Consider the following 19,158-nt stretch of genomic DNA (forward strand, 5'->3'; position numbering starts at 1 on the left):
GTGGGGTTGGCACCACTGTGTGCTTGTTGTGAAATGAAGGCTGCATTTGCATCCTGCCTCCGATACACTAAAGTCGATTGTCCTGGCTGAGGGTTACGTGGTTTGTCCTTGTTCTGCTGCTGCTTGAAATACCGGTACTGCTGCTGGTTAGGGTTCTGCTTGTCATACCGCTTCAACTCAGGTTTCTGGGTGTTTTGCCCCTGGTCCTTCTTCTGCAGTTTGTTTCGACTTGGCTATTATTCTGAGAACGGCATTGATGCTGGGGTTCAGTCTGAGACGGTTTCCCAGATTTGTCAGCTCTCCTGTTCCCGGTGTGTTGCTTACGAGTTTGATACCTATATGCAGTGAAGAATGCATCAGCCTTCTCCACCATTTGGCTGGCATCCCTTACCTGGCAGATCTTAAGCTGAGCCATAAGCTCAGCAGGCCACGACTTTTCTAGCTGCATGCGCAGCATAAGGTCAATTATCCCCTCTCGCGAGGGAGGAGTTTCATCCATCCACTCATCTAAGTAAGCAGTAAGCCAATCAAGAAACTGAACAGCAGTCTCCTTTTCTTGTAGACGTGCCCTCATAAACTGACTCCTTACGTCGTTAACTGTGAGACCGTACCCTTTGAGGAGTGTGGCCTTTATCATCTCATACGTGAGATTGTCTCCACGAATTCTGTGGAGAATATCGAGGGCAGGGCATTCAAACAAGCTAAGAAACTGGAGCCGCTTAGCTGCCTCATCCAGCTGGTATAGCTAAGCCATGTCTTCGAAACGAGCTATAAATGGCTCGATTAGCTCGCCTTCGATCCTTGTATGAAGGAAGCTTGATGTGTGGGGTCGCCAGAACATGTGCAGGGAGAGCACTCGTGGAGTTTGGGTTAGCTGCACCAGATGTGTCTGAAGCCAAGGAGTTTTGCTTGAGCTTCAGCATCTCAAGTTCGTGTTTCTCACGTGCCTCACCCTCGGCACGTTCATGTTCTCGTTCTCTCTCTCGTTGTTCTAGCTCGTATTCACGTTCTCTCCATCGTTGTTCTCGATCGTATTCACGTTCTCTTTCGCGTTGTTCTCGCTAGTGTTCACGTTCTCTCTCGCATTGTTCGCATTTTTTTTGCTCATGTTCACGTTCTTTCTCGCGTTCCTCACGCTGAATTCGACGCTCTTCACGGGCATCATTCTCACGTTGCTGCTCGTAACTAAACCAAGAGAGCACATATTCTTTAATTTGTTGGGGATCGGTAAGCCCCATATCTTTGGCTTCCTGTACATATATATTAGTAGCCATGATGCTAACTCAACTAAGGCTGAGTAGACTAAAGACTGAGTACTGACTGGTATTTCGCAGAGAAATCCAAATAATCAAAAGTAAAGAATATAGGCATAGGTTGGTGGTGACCAGTTACATCTAGTTAAATTGGTAAAGAAAGAAAGAAAAAAAAATGCAATTGACTGTGAAAACTATTAGGTAAAATTAATAGAAATGAATCAATAACCGCCGGTAAGATAATGCCTATAGACTTTAATGATAACAAATACCTAGGTGTGAGTGAGTGAGTATTATCTCGTTAATAACTTTAGAGCTAGGAGTTAATATCCTGGAATGAGGTCGCCAGATATCACGGGGGGATGTAAATCTATGAATAAAAAATGCTTGATATTACTTGAAAATAGAGACAAGGAACTGACTTGTGAAAATCAAGTATTAAGTTTCACTTTATGCTTGCTTACTTCGCCAATTCTCTAAGGATAAGAATTTATGAACTTTCTCAACAGTACACAGCAGAGACTAATTACTCACGTGTGCTGTTTGTAGTACTGTTAGCCACTGGAGAAAGTGACTCCACTGCTGACAAGGAATAACTAATGCTAATAATAATAAGCAGGTTCTTGCCGGTGCTGAACTCCTGGCTGGCACAACGGATTTAAGTTCGATACAAAAGAAATGGCCTAAGTACCAGTTGTGAATATTGTAAAGAGTTTGTGCTAACTAGGAGAGGCAACTAAAACAAGCTTAATGTGGAGAAATAAAACACGAGTCTAATTATATTAAGCTCAAAGAAATGAACAATAAATGTATTTATTACAACGAAATAAATTTACGTTATATGAATCTCAAAAGAATTCAAAATGAGAATTTCACGGTCACTAGTGGACTCATGAATTCAAATAACAAGAAAATACACTCACTCGCTCATTCAAAAGCTAATTAAACTTAAGCCTAGAAAATGAACAGAAATACTGGTCAGTGGAGGGGAGCCAAAACGAAAGTCTGGGCGCCTGTGATGAACACCAACGCAGCTATTCTCTCCAAGCCCGCTTTGCCAATCACCAACAAGGTGAAGATTCAGGAGAGTAGTGGTTTATTTCAACACAAAGCATCCAGTGATCATCATATTGACTGGACAGGCTCCAAGATTCTAGCAAGATCAAAAAGCTTAGATGAAAAAAATGTAATAGAATCTTGTCTAATTTCTGGCACATATGAAAAGAATGTAAACATGAGCTATGGTCATTTTAAGTGTGACAAATTGTTAACTGAAATAATTTTAAAGCAGTATCCCCCAGACTAACACGTGATTGTTCCCTGTCATCTCCATGTGGTGTGGTCACAACTGTGTGGGACACACCAAGCATTAATCCTCTCGGTCTTAAGTTAAGCAGCAGTATTTATCCCCTTCTCCCTCTCCCCTTCCCCCTCCCTCCCACTTCCCTTTCCTTACCTCCTACTCCCTCCTCCTTTGTCACGTGCATTTTTTAGATTCAGGTCATGCTTTGCTGTGTTCCACTCTCTGCTGCAGGTGACCCTAAGTTAATCTGCAGTAAAAATTTTGGTCATCCATTGTTCTGTGTGCGTCTGCCTGTTCCGGGTGTGCATAAAAGACCTCTACCCTTTACGTTTCTGTCTCACTCTGTATGAAGATGTAATATACGAAAGTACTCACTGTCGCTCCTTTCATTTCTCCTGTGGTTAGTTTCCATATATATATATATATATATATATATATATATATATATATATATATATATATATACGATGTTGATACTTCGAGAACGACACGTAGACAGGCAGTGTTATGAAATATGGATGGCGAAAATCAGGTAAGAGACTTTTCAAAATCCATTAGATATGCCTTAAATCCACAATGTGTGTGTGTGTGTGTGTGTGTGTGTGTGTGTGTGTGTGTGTGTGTGTGTGTCTTGCAGAACTTCGTAGCTTCTTGTAGTGTGTTTTGTAGATCAGTTATGTGTAAGTTATACTCTTAGATGAGTGGTAGTTATACGTGAGAAGGTTTGTAAAAAGATAATCTTAGTTCCCTTTGTCATGCAATGACAGGAGAGATAAAGATTAGTCTAGGACTATTTATAATTTTATTGTCTTTGAAAAGATTAACTAAAGTCTCTCACACACAAGTGAAGTACAGAATCTCGCTGTTACCTCTTGTTAGACCCCTCTCACTACAACATCTCGCTACAATTGCTAGCCCCATTCTGACTCTCTAATCCCTCCATTCTTGTCTAGGAGGGCTTGTGTCACATGTACTAGACGCATGTTCGAGTGTTCGAGAAACCCGTGTGTCTGTGTGTATGTAGCGTTTCCGGTGACATAGTGCACGTCTGGCATTCGTTACAGAAATGCAGACACATTTCCTTTCCCACTGAAATCACAAACACATTTCCTTTGGTTAACTCTTGCTGACATATTTCCTATTCCCACACCTTGACTGGTGTGCCTATCTATTACACTATCTATTAAGAATTGTATTATGATAATGAAGATTCCTACATCTGTCTATCATGTTATGAGTTGTATTATTATAATATGAATCCTGATATCGCTTAGTCACGCCAGCTGGCGATCCCCTGACAGCATTCATCAAAGACATTCTCTAATCTATTAATACATAATATTGATTATAATATTGTATAGACATAATATTCATGATGATATTGTACTAATCTAATAATATTCTAGAAATTTAATACATTTTAAGCAGGTAGTATACATAATGGAGCAAACGCACTATAGTTAAATTTTTTTTTTATAGAATATTGTATAAAAACATACTGTAAAATGTGTATGCATAAGAGACGTACGCATATAATTGTGCAATGATAATAATGGTAGGTTATTACATTTCATATGGAGTTATATGTCACGGGAGGATGTGAATTTATGAATTAAAAATTATTAAATAATCCTTGAAATTAGAGACAAGGAATTGACTTGTGAAAATCAAGTATTAAGTTTCACTTTATGCCGCCTTACTTCGCCGATTCTCTAAGGACGAGAATTTATGAACTTTCTCAACAGTACACAGCAGAGACTAATTACTCACATGTGCTGTTTGTAGTACTGTTAGGCTCTCGAGAAAGTGACTCCACCCCTGACAATCAATAACTAATGCTAATAATAATAAGCAGGTTCTTGCCGGTGGTGAACTCCTGGCTGGCACAACGGATTTAAGTTTGATGCAAAAGAACTGGCCTATGTACCAGCTATGAATATTGTAAAGAGTTTGTGCTAATTAGGAGCTGCAACTAAAATAAGCTTAATGTGGAGAAATAAAACACGAGTCTAATTACATTAAGCTCAAAGAAAAGAACTGTTAATTTATTGATTACAATGAAATAAATTTACGGTATATGAATCTCAAAATTAATTCAAAAGGAGAATTTCACGGTCACTAGTGGACTCATGAATTCAAATAACAGGAGAATACAGTCACTCGCTCATTCAAAAGCTAATTAAACTTAAGCCTAGAAAAAAGAACAGAAATACAGGTCAGTGAAGGGGAGCCAAAATGAATGTCTGGGCACCTGTGATGAACACCAACGCTGCTATTCGTTCCAAGCCTGCTTCGCCAATCACCGTCTAGGTGGAGATTCAGGAATTCGCTGTACAACAGAGACGCCGCTCTACTCTGTGCACAAAACGATCCTATTCTCGCGACGATCCCGAGCTGACTGACTTCAAACTAGGAAACGGAGCGAGAGATGGCCGTGTTTGCCGGAAATAGGCGTGGCCTAACTTCAACGGTCCACGGAAGGAAGGTGAACGATATGGGCTCACAGTAAATCACTCGGTGAAAGCACTAATGTTGTGGATAAGAATGGTTACTTGTGAAACAGTGACAAATGTTCTGAAAACCATCCCGATCGAAGTGAATTTGAGGACGGTTGAACTGAGTGATGCCCAGTGGGAATTCAACTAGAATTTGTGGTTGTCTCATCAAAGTACAATGTCACGAATTTATATAAATACACTTGCGCAAATTCGTGACATTATGCCCCATCAAAATCAAATTTTTCTGCAGAAAAATTTTCAATAAACATACATATAAATCCTAACGCAGTCACACAAGATTCACACTGTAATGGGTGTACTATCCTGCTACCGGAGAAAGGCAGAGTCGCCCATGAGCATAAAAACCTCATATTTACGTTAATAGAAGCAAGCTTGAGGAAAAAAAACTCCGTGACGATGGTGAAAAATCCTGCACTCAGATCAAACTGAGCGAAAAGTTCACTACATTGACATTAACAACTACGGTAATTGTTATGTAGCGTGATGTATGTAATACACGGTGTAGGTGTAACAGTTGTGGTGTAACTGTGCCTACGTGTAAAATGATATAATACAAATCAATAGTAAATAGAAATGACAAGGCAGAAGAGAAGAGGCGGCAGGATGCGGCAGAGACAATCAACTGATCTGTACAATAAAACTGCTACACCCCCCAGGTGCACCTGCGAAATCAATTAAGGTGGAGCATCAAAAGTGTCAGTGCGACAAACAATTTTTATTAAATTACAATTTCTCTCTCTGCCTAGTAGTCAGTACTTATGTTACAAAAAGTACACTATTATTTTGTTAATGGACACATTATTAACCAGGAAACGTAGTCCTTCTATTGCTCAAATCTCTGAGGACCCCTGTAGTTTACTGGTTAAACCTAGATTCATAACCAGGAAACGTGCTAGTCCTTGGATTGCTCAAATCTCTGAGAATGGGCAGTTTACTGGTTAACCTAACTCTACACTTACGATTAATATTGGCAAGCTGAGAATCCCTACGCAGTCTCGGGCAGGTCACATTTTAACACCCACCGTGGGTGTGAACACTCATGTGGATAATGTGCATTCTCCAGGAATCCTCAGAGAGGCCCACAGCTCGAGACACCACAAGGTAATTCAAACACAGTCTCGGATTGACCTTACGGGGGTCTTGAAGTTCCCCTGAATTTATGGTATGCATGTATATACAGGTCCTGGACGTAATGTGTTCTGGGACCAACGGGCGAGACTTCAAGCCTTACTGGTACACTAACAACTGGGAACCAAGCTAGTCCTTGGATTGCATAAATCTCTGAGGACGCCTGTCTTACGGAACCCAGCATACAACAGTTGTCCGTGTTAGTTAACAGTTAGCAGGCGAGACATGAGGTCTGCGCCTACATTGTCACTTCCCTCGATGTATCTCTCAACAAAGTTAAACACCTGCAAATACAGTGTCCAGCGTGTCAATCCTGCATTAACCGTCTTAGTCGTGCTGAGACTAGTGAGTGGCATATGATCGGTTTCCAGAGTGAATGGTGCTCCATATAAATAATAGTAATATTTCTTAACACCACCAACCACAGCCAAGAGTTCCTTATCAACAGTACTGTAATTCCTCTCGGTGGGTTTTAGCTTACGGCTGTGGTATGCCACTGGGAAAATTCCACCTTCTGTTCCTTGCATTAATACGACACCTACTCCATCTTGTGAAGCATCAGTGTGCAGTATGAAAGGTTTGTTGGAATCAGGCAACTGCAAGATAGGCTCCTTACACAGCATATATCTTAAGGGCGGCAAAAGATCTCTCTTGTTCTTCTCTCCATTCAATGGTGTTTGGAGCATGTTTCCGAAGCACCTCGTACAACAGTTGGGCAATGAGAGCAAAGTTGGGGATAAAACTCCTATAATACCCCACTAGGCCAAGGAATGCCCTAACCTGTTTCTTGGTCATGGGTCTCATGGCTTCCCTAACCTTTCTGATCTTGTCACCCTACACCTGCAGCGATTGTTGCCAACAATATGTCCGAGGAACTCCACCTCACTGTGAGCAATTTTACACTTGCTAGGCTTCACAGTCATGTTGAAACTCTGGAGTCTACTGAAGACAATTTCCAAGAGTCTGAGGTGCTCCTCCAACGTGGCAGAATGAACGAGGACGTCGTCAACGAACATTTCTACTCCTGCAGTACCATGGAGCACTTGTCTCATGGCACGATTGAATACTGCTGGGGAATTGGTGAGTCGAAATGGGAGGACTTTATACTGATACAACCCCCTAGGAGTAGCAAAGGCAGTGAACTGACGGCTCTTGGGGTGAAGGGGAATCTGAAAGAATCCCTTCGCCAAATCGAGCTTCGTGAAATATCATGACCCTGCCAGCTTGGAGAAGATGGCAATGTGGTCATCCATTGCCTCAGCATCCACTTCGGTGATTGCATTTAGCCTCCTATTGTCGCCACAAATCCTGACTCCACCATCCTTCTTGTGGACTACTACCATTGGACTACAGTAAGGAGATGAGGACTTTTCAATAACACCCGCAGTCTCCATGTCGGCAATTTCGTTGTCTACTGCATGCAGTAGTCGCATGGGAATCGGATATGGCTTAACCTTTATAAGAGTATTGCTGGTCAACTCAATTTTGTAACAATCAACCTTTGCAAGTCTAGGTTGGTCAGAGAAGACATCAGCATACTTGTAACTTGCAATACTTTGGTGATAGAAACTCCGTGTACAAACAGCTAGATAAGGAGTTTATTACAAGCTCACAGTAAAACAGTCTGCTCTTGTTGAATGTCTGCTAAGAACTGATGCAATAACGCCGTCTTCAGGCGTGGGAGAGCATGCTGACCTAGCAAATTTAGTGGGGGCATGTATGCACTGGGGGGGGGACATATATACATCGGGGGTAGACATATTGTGGAGGGGGTAGGGCATACTATGCCTGTAGCGACTCTGATTTCCTGGAGTCGATGTTCCATTTTTCTGACACAACAATGCACTGCACAGATGATGAGTAGAAAACCTATGAAAGCGATAACCACAGGGAGAAACACAACTGTTGGATGAACCCATGAACGGCTGAAGGCCAGAGAAAATTGATCCATAATGAAATCACTGTCATTGAGGAAGGTGAGCATGCGCAAGTGAGGGGATGTGATGGTAATGTTGGCAGAAGGTAGGGTTGAAGGCATGGCGATTGGTTGAAAGATGTCATTGGAGTGTTTACGAACAGCTTGGTGATAGCGAGTGGTGTAAGTGATGACGGACTCTGATTTGATGGTACAATAGTCAGGTGCTTTGTAGAGACCACTAGTGGGGACGGAGCGAACGGAAGAACCAGGACACATGATTGTGACAGAGATGGGAACAGCAAAGAAGAAATACTGGACATGATTGAGGTGAGCATGGTGGACCGGGAGGTCAGGAGCTGGGACAAAAGAACAGGCCGAGTAGATGGAATGGTTGCGAACTAAAGCAGACTCACTGGGTGTAGCACTGCTAGGGAAGATAGCGAAAAGGTGGGCAGCACAGAGATGAGAGGTTGGAGTAAGGGAGGAACATTGCTGGAGGTCTGTGGAAGAAAGGAAGGCAACGGAAAGATGATCATGGGAGAGGAGGAAATATTCTGAAGGAACAGATACCTGTAACAAGGAGTTGTTGAGGCGTAAAGGGAAGGGAATGATGTGGAAAAGGTTAAAGGTTATGGCAGAACGGAGAGGAATATGGACGACGACGTATATAGTGAGAAGAGTGGCTTCGAGAACAGGATAATAATATTCAAGGGAGGAGTAAGGGAGGACTGGGGAGAGACCGAAGGTGGAGTGAGCCCATTCCAGGACAGAACGGAGAGCTGAGACAGGTACTAAGTCGGCAGTGACACGTCCATTGATAGCATCGACCAGGATACGAACCAAGGTAGAGACTTGAGACAGGAGAGAGTCAACGGCCAGTTGGAGATTATCCATGTTGAGTTTGAGGTAGAAGAACTGGGAGATAACGTTGAGATCTGAAAGGTGGCGTTGTAAGATATCGGTGAAATTGTTTAGAGTGGACGTGACTTCATTGAGTTGGGTTGTGAGCTTCTGTAACATAGTGTGTTGGATTTTAATGACTCGGCGTTGTGATTCTAGGGCTGAAGCTAAATGAGTGAGATCAGATTTGAAGCCAGAAATGTCACGGGCTGTAGCAACTCCAAACAAGCCACTCAGAATCTCACCGCCGAAGTCGAAGAGACCTCGTTTCACATGAGAACGACCCACGGGTGTCTGAATGGAAAATGTGTCATTGAGCTCAGTGAATCTGTTACTTATGTATTGCAATTGCCAGGAGAGTGGGAGGAAAAGGTTATAGAGATACTCATTCGGGTTGTGTGTCCCCATGAGGGCCGTGAGATGGTTCCTGATTCCGTGGAGCTGGTGCGCGTAGGCAGGTAGGGCAATGGCTACGTCGGCCACGGGCGCAAGATCGTAGTGCAAAGAGGCGATGTCGTCGATAAGCATTACCTCGCCTCCCGAGCCGACCAAGGCCCCGGGACGTACTCCACCATCGTCCTGACCTGACCCAGACCCCAGGAGGGTCAGCACTGCCAGCAGGGAGATCGCTAACATCGTACCTAGAAAATCAGGGTAGAGTTAATGGGGGAGGTCGTGAAGAGGTTGATGGGCAGAGCGCAGTTTGGACCGATATTGATTGATTGATGAATGAGCAGGTGGAGGTGGAGAGGAAGGAGACTGAGGGATAGGTGTAGACAAGGTAGACTGAGGGATGGGAGGAGGGGAAGAGGGGGCAGGAGGTTGTGTAAGTGACTCTTCCAACACGAGGCCACGGGGTGCTCGCTTTAAGTCATCGACGTGGACCCATCTGGTGTCCCTAGTGGACAGGTCCTGGAGGTGAAATTTGTTGCCTTGTCAAGTGAGGACGCGGTGGGGCCCTGTAAATTTGTCATCCAACTTAGAGGAACGCGTATGGGAATGGGCAAAGACAAGATCGCCTACATTGATAGTGATAGGAGAGGCGGACTTATGTTGGCGCTGCAGCATGTCCTCCTGAGAGGAAGCCAAAGTGGATTGGACATACTGGTGGATTGTCTGGAAGTTGGCCAATTTTAGTTTAACATAATCATCCATGTTGTAGATGAGGTCTGGCTTTGAGGATAAGAGAGAGTATGGGAGGTCCTTGTCAAAACCAAAGAGGACGAAGAAGGGAGATTCAGCAATGGATGCATTGATGGAGCTATTGATTGAGGATGCCACTTGGGGAATCCAGTCATCCCAGGACGAACAATGGGAGCCTAGATGTCTGAGGCACTCTAAGATTTTTCGGTTGTGGCGTTCTACAAGGCCATTGGAAGCCGGATGGTTAGGCACGACATTGCACTTACTGATATGAAAGTGGTGACAGATCTCATTGAGAAGGCTATTGATGAACTCGGTACCGTTGTCAGTAAGAATGGTATGAGGGGTACTGAACGGGCAAATTACGTGATGTACAAGGGCACGTGCAACGCTCTTCGCGGTCTTGTTGGAGAGGGGTACGAGGACACAGTAGCGGGAGAAGTGGTCGACCGCTACGAACAAGTACTCAGTGCCAGATTCTGTGAGAGGTAGTTTTAAGAGATCGATTGAGACAGTTTCCCATGGTTGTGATGGGATTGGGTATGGTAAGAGAGGTGCTGGTAAGCCGGTTGATCCTTTGTGGCGGTGGCAGGAGAGGCAAGAGTCACAGTGGGCATTGATATCACGGTGCATGGTTGGCCAATAGTATTTGAGACGTGCTTGGCGCAAGCATTGGTCTTTACCTGGATGGGAAGCTTGAGGAGTATTATGAACAATATGAAGAACCTTTGGTATCAGGGCAGTGGGGATAACAAGTTGGCGTACTTCGCGATTGGGCATATCTTTGCCTGTTAGCAGTGTTTTCCTGTACAAGAGATCATCATCTAGCATGAACTCATCTAGTGATACTGGCAGAGTAGGTAAGGTCGAGGCATCGCCAGATTCTAGGAAATAAATGACTTTGGACCACATGGGGTCTTGGCGTTGAAAGTTTCGAACAACGTCTGACGTTAGTGTTGTGTTTTCAGTTACTTCAGGCTGCAGTGATGTTGTAGCTGCTGCTACGTGACGTGAGAGTGCGTCTGCGACTACATTCAACTTGCCTGGTACATATTGAAAAGTGGGATTAAAGTCCTGGATGATGACAGACCATCTAGCTAATCTACCTGTTAGGTTGCGATTCTTGAACAAATCACATAGTGGAAGGTGGTCTGTTTGGATATGCACTGGATAACCATAGACTATATCTCTGAAATGTTTCAAGGACCAGATTACCGCTAGTGCTTCGAGATCTGTGACACTGTAGTTACGTTCAGCGGTTGTAAGGGTGCGACTAGCGTACGCTATTACGCGCTTCCTTGATGCTTCATCGAGTTGCATCAAAACGGCACCAAGTCCAGTGCCTGAGGCGTCTGTGCAGAGAAGGAATGGTGTGGCATAATCAGGGAACGCTAGAATAGGGGCATTTACAAGAGCTGTCTTTAGCTTTTGGAAAGCCTGTGACTGGTCGTTAGTCCAAACAAAGGGCACATTCTGCTTGAGTAAGTGGGTCAGAGGAGCGGCGATCTGCGCGTAATTCCTGATAAAGCGACGATAATAGCCACTGAGGCCCAGGAAACTTCGTGCAGCGTCGGTAGTGGTAGGTTCTGGGAAGTTAATGATCGCCTTAGTTTTATCCTCATTAGTATGAATGCCTTGTGCATCTACAACATGGCCTAGGAATTTGATTTTCTTTCGCAGGAAGTCACATTTACTGAGATTGATTTTCAGGCCTGCGAGCTGGAGGCGTTCAAAGACTTGCTGGAGTTTGGTAAAATGATCAGGGATGGATTTACTCAAAACAATATCATCTAGGTAAGCAAAAAGAGAGTGTCCCATCATACCGCTGAAGACTGAATGGATAAGTCGCATGAACACGGAAGGAGCATTTCTCAGACCAAAAGGGAGTCTCTTAAACTGAAAATGTCCGGAAGGGGTGCTAAAGGCTGTGACTGGGCGAGAGGACTCTTCCATTTCGACCTGCCAGAACCCGCTGAGGAGGTCTAAAGATGAAAAGACTACGTTATTTTCACCAAGGGATTCTAGCAAATCAGTGAGGACAGGTAACAGGAAACGGTCTGGAACGGTGACAGAATTGACCTTACGATAGTCGACTACTGGTCTAAAGTTGCCGTCCTTCTTTGGTACTATGAAAAGTGGGCTATTCCATGGACTGACGGAGGGTTCAATAATGTCCTGGTCTAACATGTTCTGTACCATTTGATCTGTTTGCTTTCTCTGGCTGTGAGGCAATCGATACGCTGGTATGTAAATCGGCTGAGTTCCTGGGAGTAGTTCAATCGTATGTTTGACAAGGTCTGTTCTACCCATCGGTTCACTGGGTAAGGCAGCCACGTTTCTGTACGAGGTCAGAAGGTCGAGGAGTTGAGGCGTATGTTCTGGGAAATCTGTGCAAGTGAGATGTGAGAGCATATCGGGTGAATGCGTCGGCGCCGATCCCGTAGAGTTAATAGTACGTACACCGATTGGCGTATCATCAGTCTGAATAGTAGGAATTGAGGAATCCTGGCACACCTTTACGGCCGCTGGGTATACTAGGAAGTCTCCAATCTTTACACCACTTTTAAGTTTTAGTGGAGCATTTGTGACATTGAGCAAGTACAGGTAGCATAAACTGTCCTCTAAGACTGTACACCACGCTGACTCATAAGTCAAGCCATTCACACAACACGTCTCAGGTAGGGTTAGTACATCCACTCCTTTCGCACCGGCAACACAAACAGAGACTTTGGTGAACTCATGCGGTAACAAAATTGTGCACGTATTCGTTACTGCATGTTTCGTCTCTGCGTGTTGGAGAAGATCATTCAGACTGTGTGAGGTAGGTAACTGAGACATGTCTGAGTCAGCGATAGTGTTGTCGGGAGAGGATGTAAGAGCCATGTTCGAGGGCTGAGATGATGTATCAGGAGACACTGAGGAATTTATGTCCTTGCTCGCAGTCAGTAAAGGAATGACCTCTGTATTCTCAGATGAAGATAGTGGTGGTTTGGGCTGGGTTGGACTTTTTGGTAGTGATAGGGACAGAGGTAATTGAAGGACTGATTTGATCGTAAGAACAGGACGGGGACATTCCATAGTGTAAACCGGGAATCCAGAAATGTCTATACTACCACAAGCAGGTAATAATGCAATGGAATGTTGTGCCATGGTGGAGAAACCAATAAGGTCATCTGCGGGATACTGCAAGTCATTAGTGACATGAAATTCAATGAGGATAGGGGGCAAAGCTCTGTGGAGTTTGACTTCAAGGGTGACTCTTCCCTTAACCTTAAACTCTGAGCCGTTAACACCACATAGGCGAATGTCTGGTGGTTCTAGGAAACTGACGTGGCTGTGATGGCGATGAATAATTTGTAAGGAATTTTCGGAGATGAGATTTACTATAGATCCTGTGTCCAAGAAGAATGACGTTGGTATGTCATGACTGCTTCCGAGAATGACTAAACCCGAGGATGTTATGGGACCTACATGGCGGATGGGGAGTTGGGTTTCTGGTTCTACGTGATATTGGTCCGATACGGGCGCGGCGCTTCCCCCGACTGTGGGCGGTTGAGGTAACGACATTCCTCAGTGGTGTGAGTCATGCTTGATTTGTGGTATTTGCAGTGTGGACGACGTGAGCGGGAAGGCGTACGCTGTCTGGTTTGGGAGTGAGGACGTCTGTATGTACGGTCGCAACTGGATGCTCGATGTCCAGGATGACCACAGTACCAGCAAAGAATCGAAGATTGTCTGTTCCGTCGGGCGCTAGATTGATCACGACCTGCGGTAGGAGAGCGATGTGTGGCAGGTCTGCCACGTGCGGTGGGACAGGAGTGAGATTGGTCTGGGGTAGTGGAGATGTGACAGACTGAGGAGGCCAAGGGTTGGGTGGTGCCCTGACGTGTGTAGTTCGAACCTGTTCTTTCATGAATGGCTTTAGTGACCTGAATAATTTTATCTCCTGGATTGAAACCGATTTCCAAGGCTAGCTCTCGCTGTTTAGGAGTAAGCCAGTGAAGGAATCTCAGGTAACCAATTAAGTCAGCAAAGTTGGTGAGTGAAAGCATTGGAACGCCATTCTTGTCTTCTAACCATTTCGTGCCTACCAGTAATTGGAGCATCTCGCTACTAGTTGCTTTCATGGCGGCGGCAGCTTCGCGGAGCTTGGCATATTGCGCTGGGACGCGCAAGTCCTCATCTAGTTGGTTTAGGAGATTAATGAATCCCATGAGAGACGCGGTATTTGAATGCTGGCAACAAAGGCTGATGAGTTCCGTACGAAAATCAGCAAAGGTACGAATGCTATCGAAATGACCTGCACGGATCGCGGATCCGATGTCTGATTTACCGTGATGCAAGCGACCGAGGAGGTAAGCTACTTTGAGCGATTCCTCGGTAATTTGTCTATTATTTATTTCGGTTTCGACTTCTCTGAGGAAATCATAGACAGACCAAGTTGGGTCCTGGCCGGTAAATTTCGGACGATTGGCATCGTCGAGATAGATAGACTGTGGAGGGTTGGCCATGGCTGGAAGTGCAGAAGTGGCGGCAGGAGAGGTGTGGGAGAGAGAGAAGGTAGTGGCAGTTAATGGCGAGCAAGACGGGGTATGAAGGGAGGCAGGAGAGGGAACGACAGGGGAAGGAGTAGAGGAAGGAGAAGGGAGAGTAGAGGCAGGAGTAGAGGAGGAAGTATCTGGATTTACAAGGGTAGGACGGGTAGTAAGTGATTCTGCGGGAAGTGAAACGGGAGTCTCAGGTACAGGGCGGTGGTACTCTTTGCCACTTCGTAAATGAGTGATTGTGTTAGAGTCGGCAGACGGGGTATGAGCAGGTGATGTTTCCGGGTCGAGAGGGCTGGCGGTAAGTGGTTGACGTGGAAAGTATGACATTTAATGCGGCAATGGAAGATGAAAGGATGAAGATGGATACGTAGGTGGAAATGTATAAATAATAATGAGAGAACGGAATACACTAGGTGTGAAAATGAAGGTGCGGGCATGGATGGTTTAAATAAAATGCGAAGGATGAGATGGATAATAAATAATGTAGGTGAAGATGAAAGCGGGGTAACGGAAATGAGATGGAATATTTACAATAACCAATCTGTAGAGAAAATCGAGGATAATCTCTAGAGAAAGGAAAGATATACTATAGTTACACAGTAGAAACGGGAGTGTCGAGATGTATGACGGGCAGGGTGGCTGGGCGTAGCTGGGCTGGGGCGGGGCGGGGCGGGGCGACGGGGCGGGGCTGGGCGGGGCTGGGCTGCGGGGTAGAGACATCTGGGCGGAGAGGAGAGGAGACGCCGCGATGAATCACCGGCAGGGAGTGGCGGTCTTAGGAGGCTCCGTAATGCAGACCAGATGCGGGCGACGGCGGAGGCCGGTGGTGGGTGGTGAGGCAGATGTCGGTGCAAGGCAGGTGTAGAGCTGGTGAATTGCAAATGCAGAGAATGGTGGTGGGCAGACAGCAGGCAGACAGTGATAAGTGGCACCGTGGGGGCAGGAGCTATGATGAGTCCGGAACAGGTGCTGGGAACAGGTGCAACAGGTGCTTAGGTCGGTGACGGCGACACATGCGGTCGGGAACAAGGCGTATGGGTGCGGTGGTTTGAGAGGTGAGCACGGGTGAGAAAAATGGTACACTCGAAAAGCACAGCCAAGGTATGACACCACTAGAGGCACGGAGGAGGGGCAAGGCTGGCAGATGCGAGACGTCGTGTATCTTGTTGTATCACAAAAAAAATTCAAGGAAGCGGTCAGAATGTGATGGTTCGAAACACCGCTGCTACCAAATGTAACTTGCAATACTTTGGTGATAGAAACTCCGTATACAAACAGCTAGATAAGGAGTTTATTACAAGCTCACAGTAAAACAGTCTGCCCTTGTTAAATGTCTGCTAAGAACTGATGCAATAACGCCGTCTTCAGGCGTGTGAGAGCATGCTGACCTAGCAAATTTAGTGGGGGCATGTATGCATTGGGGGGGGGAACATATATACATCGGGGGTAGACATATTGTGGAGGGGGTACATAATGACAGACCAGTGACCTTATGGCATTCTGGTCACCTAATGCTAAGTCAGTGTTAAGACATCTCCGACAATCTCCTCCTGACGGGACTGAACGGTTAAGGGCTCGTCATCATGGTCATCAGCTGGGATCACTGCAGCTGCCCCAGTTTCTTCCAGTGGTTGGTCACTGTCATCGGCTACTCGTGGGCCGGTCTCCTCGGGATTTGACTCATAATAAGCCTTTAACATGTTAATGTGGAACCTTTTACAAATATTCCCCATCTGAATTATGTAGTTGAGGTCTGAAATGCATTCTACTACATCATATGGACCATTCCACTGGGCCAACAACTTGTTCTGGGCAGTGGGGAGTAACACCAAGCACTTATGGCCTGGACTGAACTTCCAAAGCTTTGCCTTCTTATCATAATAAGCTTTCTGAACTTCAGGTGCCTTGATCAATTCTTCCTTAGCTAACTCGCACGTCGACTGGAGGCGGTCAGCTAGATCAAGGACGTAGGTGTGGGTGGTCTTGACTTCAGGATTGGGTTCTTCATCGTCCCATAACTCGTGAAGGACTTGAAGTGGTCCACGGACCGATCTTCCATACACCAGTTAAAAAGGTGAGAACTTCAAAGAATGCTGTGGGGCTTCTCGGTAAGTAAACAGAAGAGGAGCAATGATCCGCGGTCATTCCTTTGGCTGTTTGGCAGCCATGCGCTTTAACATCTTCTTGAGAGTCCCACTGAACCCCTTACACAACCCGTTATACATAGGATGATATGGCGTAGTTCGCAAGCCTTGGATGGACAACAACCTGAATGCTTCGTTCATCATTGCAGAGGTGAAGTGCAAACCCCAGTCACTTAAGACCTCCTTGGGGATACCTACACGACAGAATACTTCAATCAATACCTCAGCAACAGTGACGGCCTCTATATTCTTAAGGGCCACGCCTTCAAGCCACCGTGTGCTGAAATCAACGATAGTGAGGATATATTTTGATCCATCACTTGCCCTAGGAGAGATTGGCCCAACAATATCAACTGCTACTCTCTCGAACGGTTCAGAGATTATAGGCACTGGTTTCAATGGCGCAGGACGGACACATCCCTGGTCAGTGGTACGCTGACACACATCACAGGAATGCACAAGCCTAGTTATTTCCTGTCCCATTCCTGGCCAGAAAAAGTCAGCATGGATGCGGTCAGAGGTTTTCTTTTGGCCCATGTGACCTCTCATCACTGAACAATGACCTATTTCGAACATTGCTCGGCGACACTTTGCGGGAACAACGAACTGCAGCCTAACCTCGCCCTGGGGTGTTTGCAACTCACGGTACAGCCATCCTCGCTTACAAAGGAACCTGGCTTGACCTCCCCGTGAATACTTAATTACAATACCCTCCAGCTTCTTATGTACTGAGGCAAGTGTCGGGTTGGACTCTTGTTCTTGAACAAGATCTTGACTTCGAATCAGATCTTGTGGCATTGCAATGGTCAATGGGATGACACAGTTTGGAGCCTTGGCCATGGCTCGTGTTACTGCAACAGCCGAAGTCTGAGTAGCAACATCTACAGCGCAACTATTTTTGATGCCTGGTATGTTGCCGATAATGAGGTCAAACAAAGGTTCTGGCATGACAACAGCAGCTGTCAAGCTAGTGTAGAAAGATGATGCCACGTGGATGTGCGCCTCAGGGAACAATCTCACTGATCCATCAATAAGTCTAACTTGGATCTCCTTACCTGTGTACTCGTCGGGACAAACTAAACTTTGCTTGATGGAGCAACCTGAGGAACCATTATCTCTCAGAACATTTACGGAAACACCTCCCACAAACGCTGGCTGAACATGAAAGGCAGTGTTGCTGGTGGAAGGGTCAGAGGAGGTAGCAGCCAGTCATTGATGAGACTGCGGAATGAACGATGCAGCAAATGTGGCACCCTGAGAAGTAGATGCCTGAGAGGTCATGCTCATCATCTGGGGAGTTGGATCACTGACCACCTGAGATGATGAGTTCACTGTCACTGGGGGACTAGTGAACTGTGGAGAAGTACATGTACTGGTGGGGTTGGCACCACTGTGTGCTTGTTGTTAGATGAAGGCTGCAATTGCATCCTACCTCCGATACACTAAAGTCGATTGTTCTGGCTGAGGGTTACATGGTTTGTCATTGTTCTGCTGCTGCTTGAAATACCGGTACTGCTGCTGGTTAGGGTTCTGCTTGTCATACCGCTTCAACACAGGTTTCTGGGTGTTTTGCCCCTGGTCCTTCTTCTGCAATTTGTTTGGACTAGGCTATTATTCTGAGAAAGGCGTTGATGCTGGGGTTCAGTCTGAGAAGGTTTCCCAGATTTGTCAGCTCTCCTGTTCCCGGTGTGTTACTCACGAGTTTCATACCTGCATGCAGTGAAGAATGCATCAACCTTCTCCACCATTTGGCTGGCATCCCTTACCTGGCAGATCTTAAGCTGAGCCATAAGCTCAGCGGGCCACGACTTTTCTAGCTGCATGTGCATCATAAGGTCAATTATCCCCTCTCGCATGGGAGGAGTTTCATCCATCCACTCATCTAAGTAAGCAGTAAGCCAATCAAGAAACTGAACGGCAGTCTCCTTTTCTTGTAGACGTGCCCTCATAAACTGACTCCTTACGTCGTTAACTGTGAGACCATACCCTTTGAAGAATGTGGCCTTCATCTTCTCATACGTGAGATTGTCTCCACGAATTCTGTGGAGAATATCGAGGGCAGGGCCCTCAAACAAGCTAAGAAACTGGAGCCGCTTAGCTGCCTCATCCAGCTGGTATAGCTAAGCCATGTCTTTGAAACGAGCTATAAATGGCTCGATTAGCTCGCCATCGATCCTTGTATGAAGGAAGCTTGATGTGTGGGGTCGCCAGAACATGTGCAGGGAGAGCACTCGTGGAGTTTGGGTTAGCTGCACCAGATGTGTCTGAAGCCAAGGAGTTTTGCTTGAGCTTCAGCATCTCAA

The sequence above is a fragment of the Coenobita brevimanus genome, chromosome 49 (assembly GCF_032717465.1).
Source record: "Coenobita brevimanus isolate Jiangsu-jjx chromosome 49, ASM3271746v2, whole genome shotgun sequence".
Classification (NCBI taxonomy): domain Eukaryota; kingdom Metazoa; phylum Arthropoda; class Malacostraca; order Decapoda; family Coenobitidae; genus Coenobita; species Coenobita brevimanus.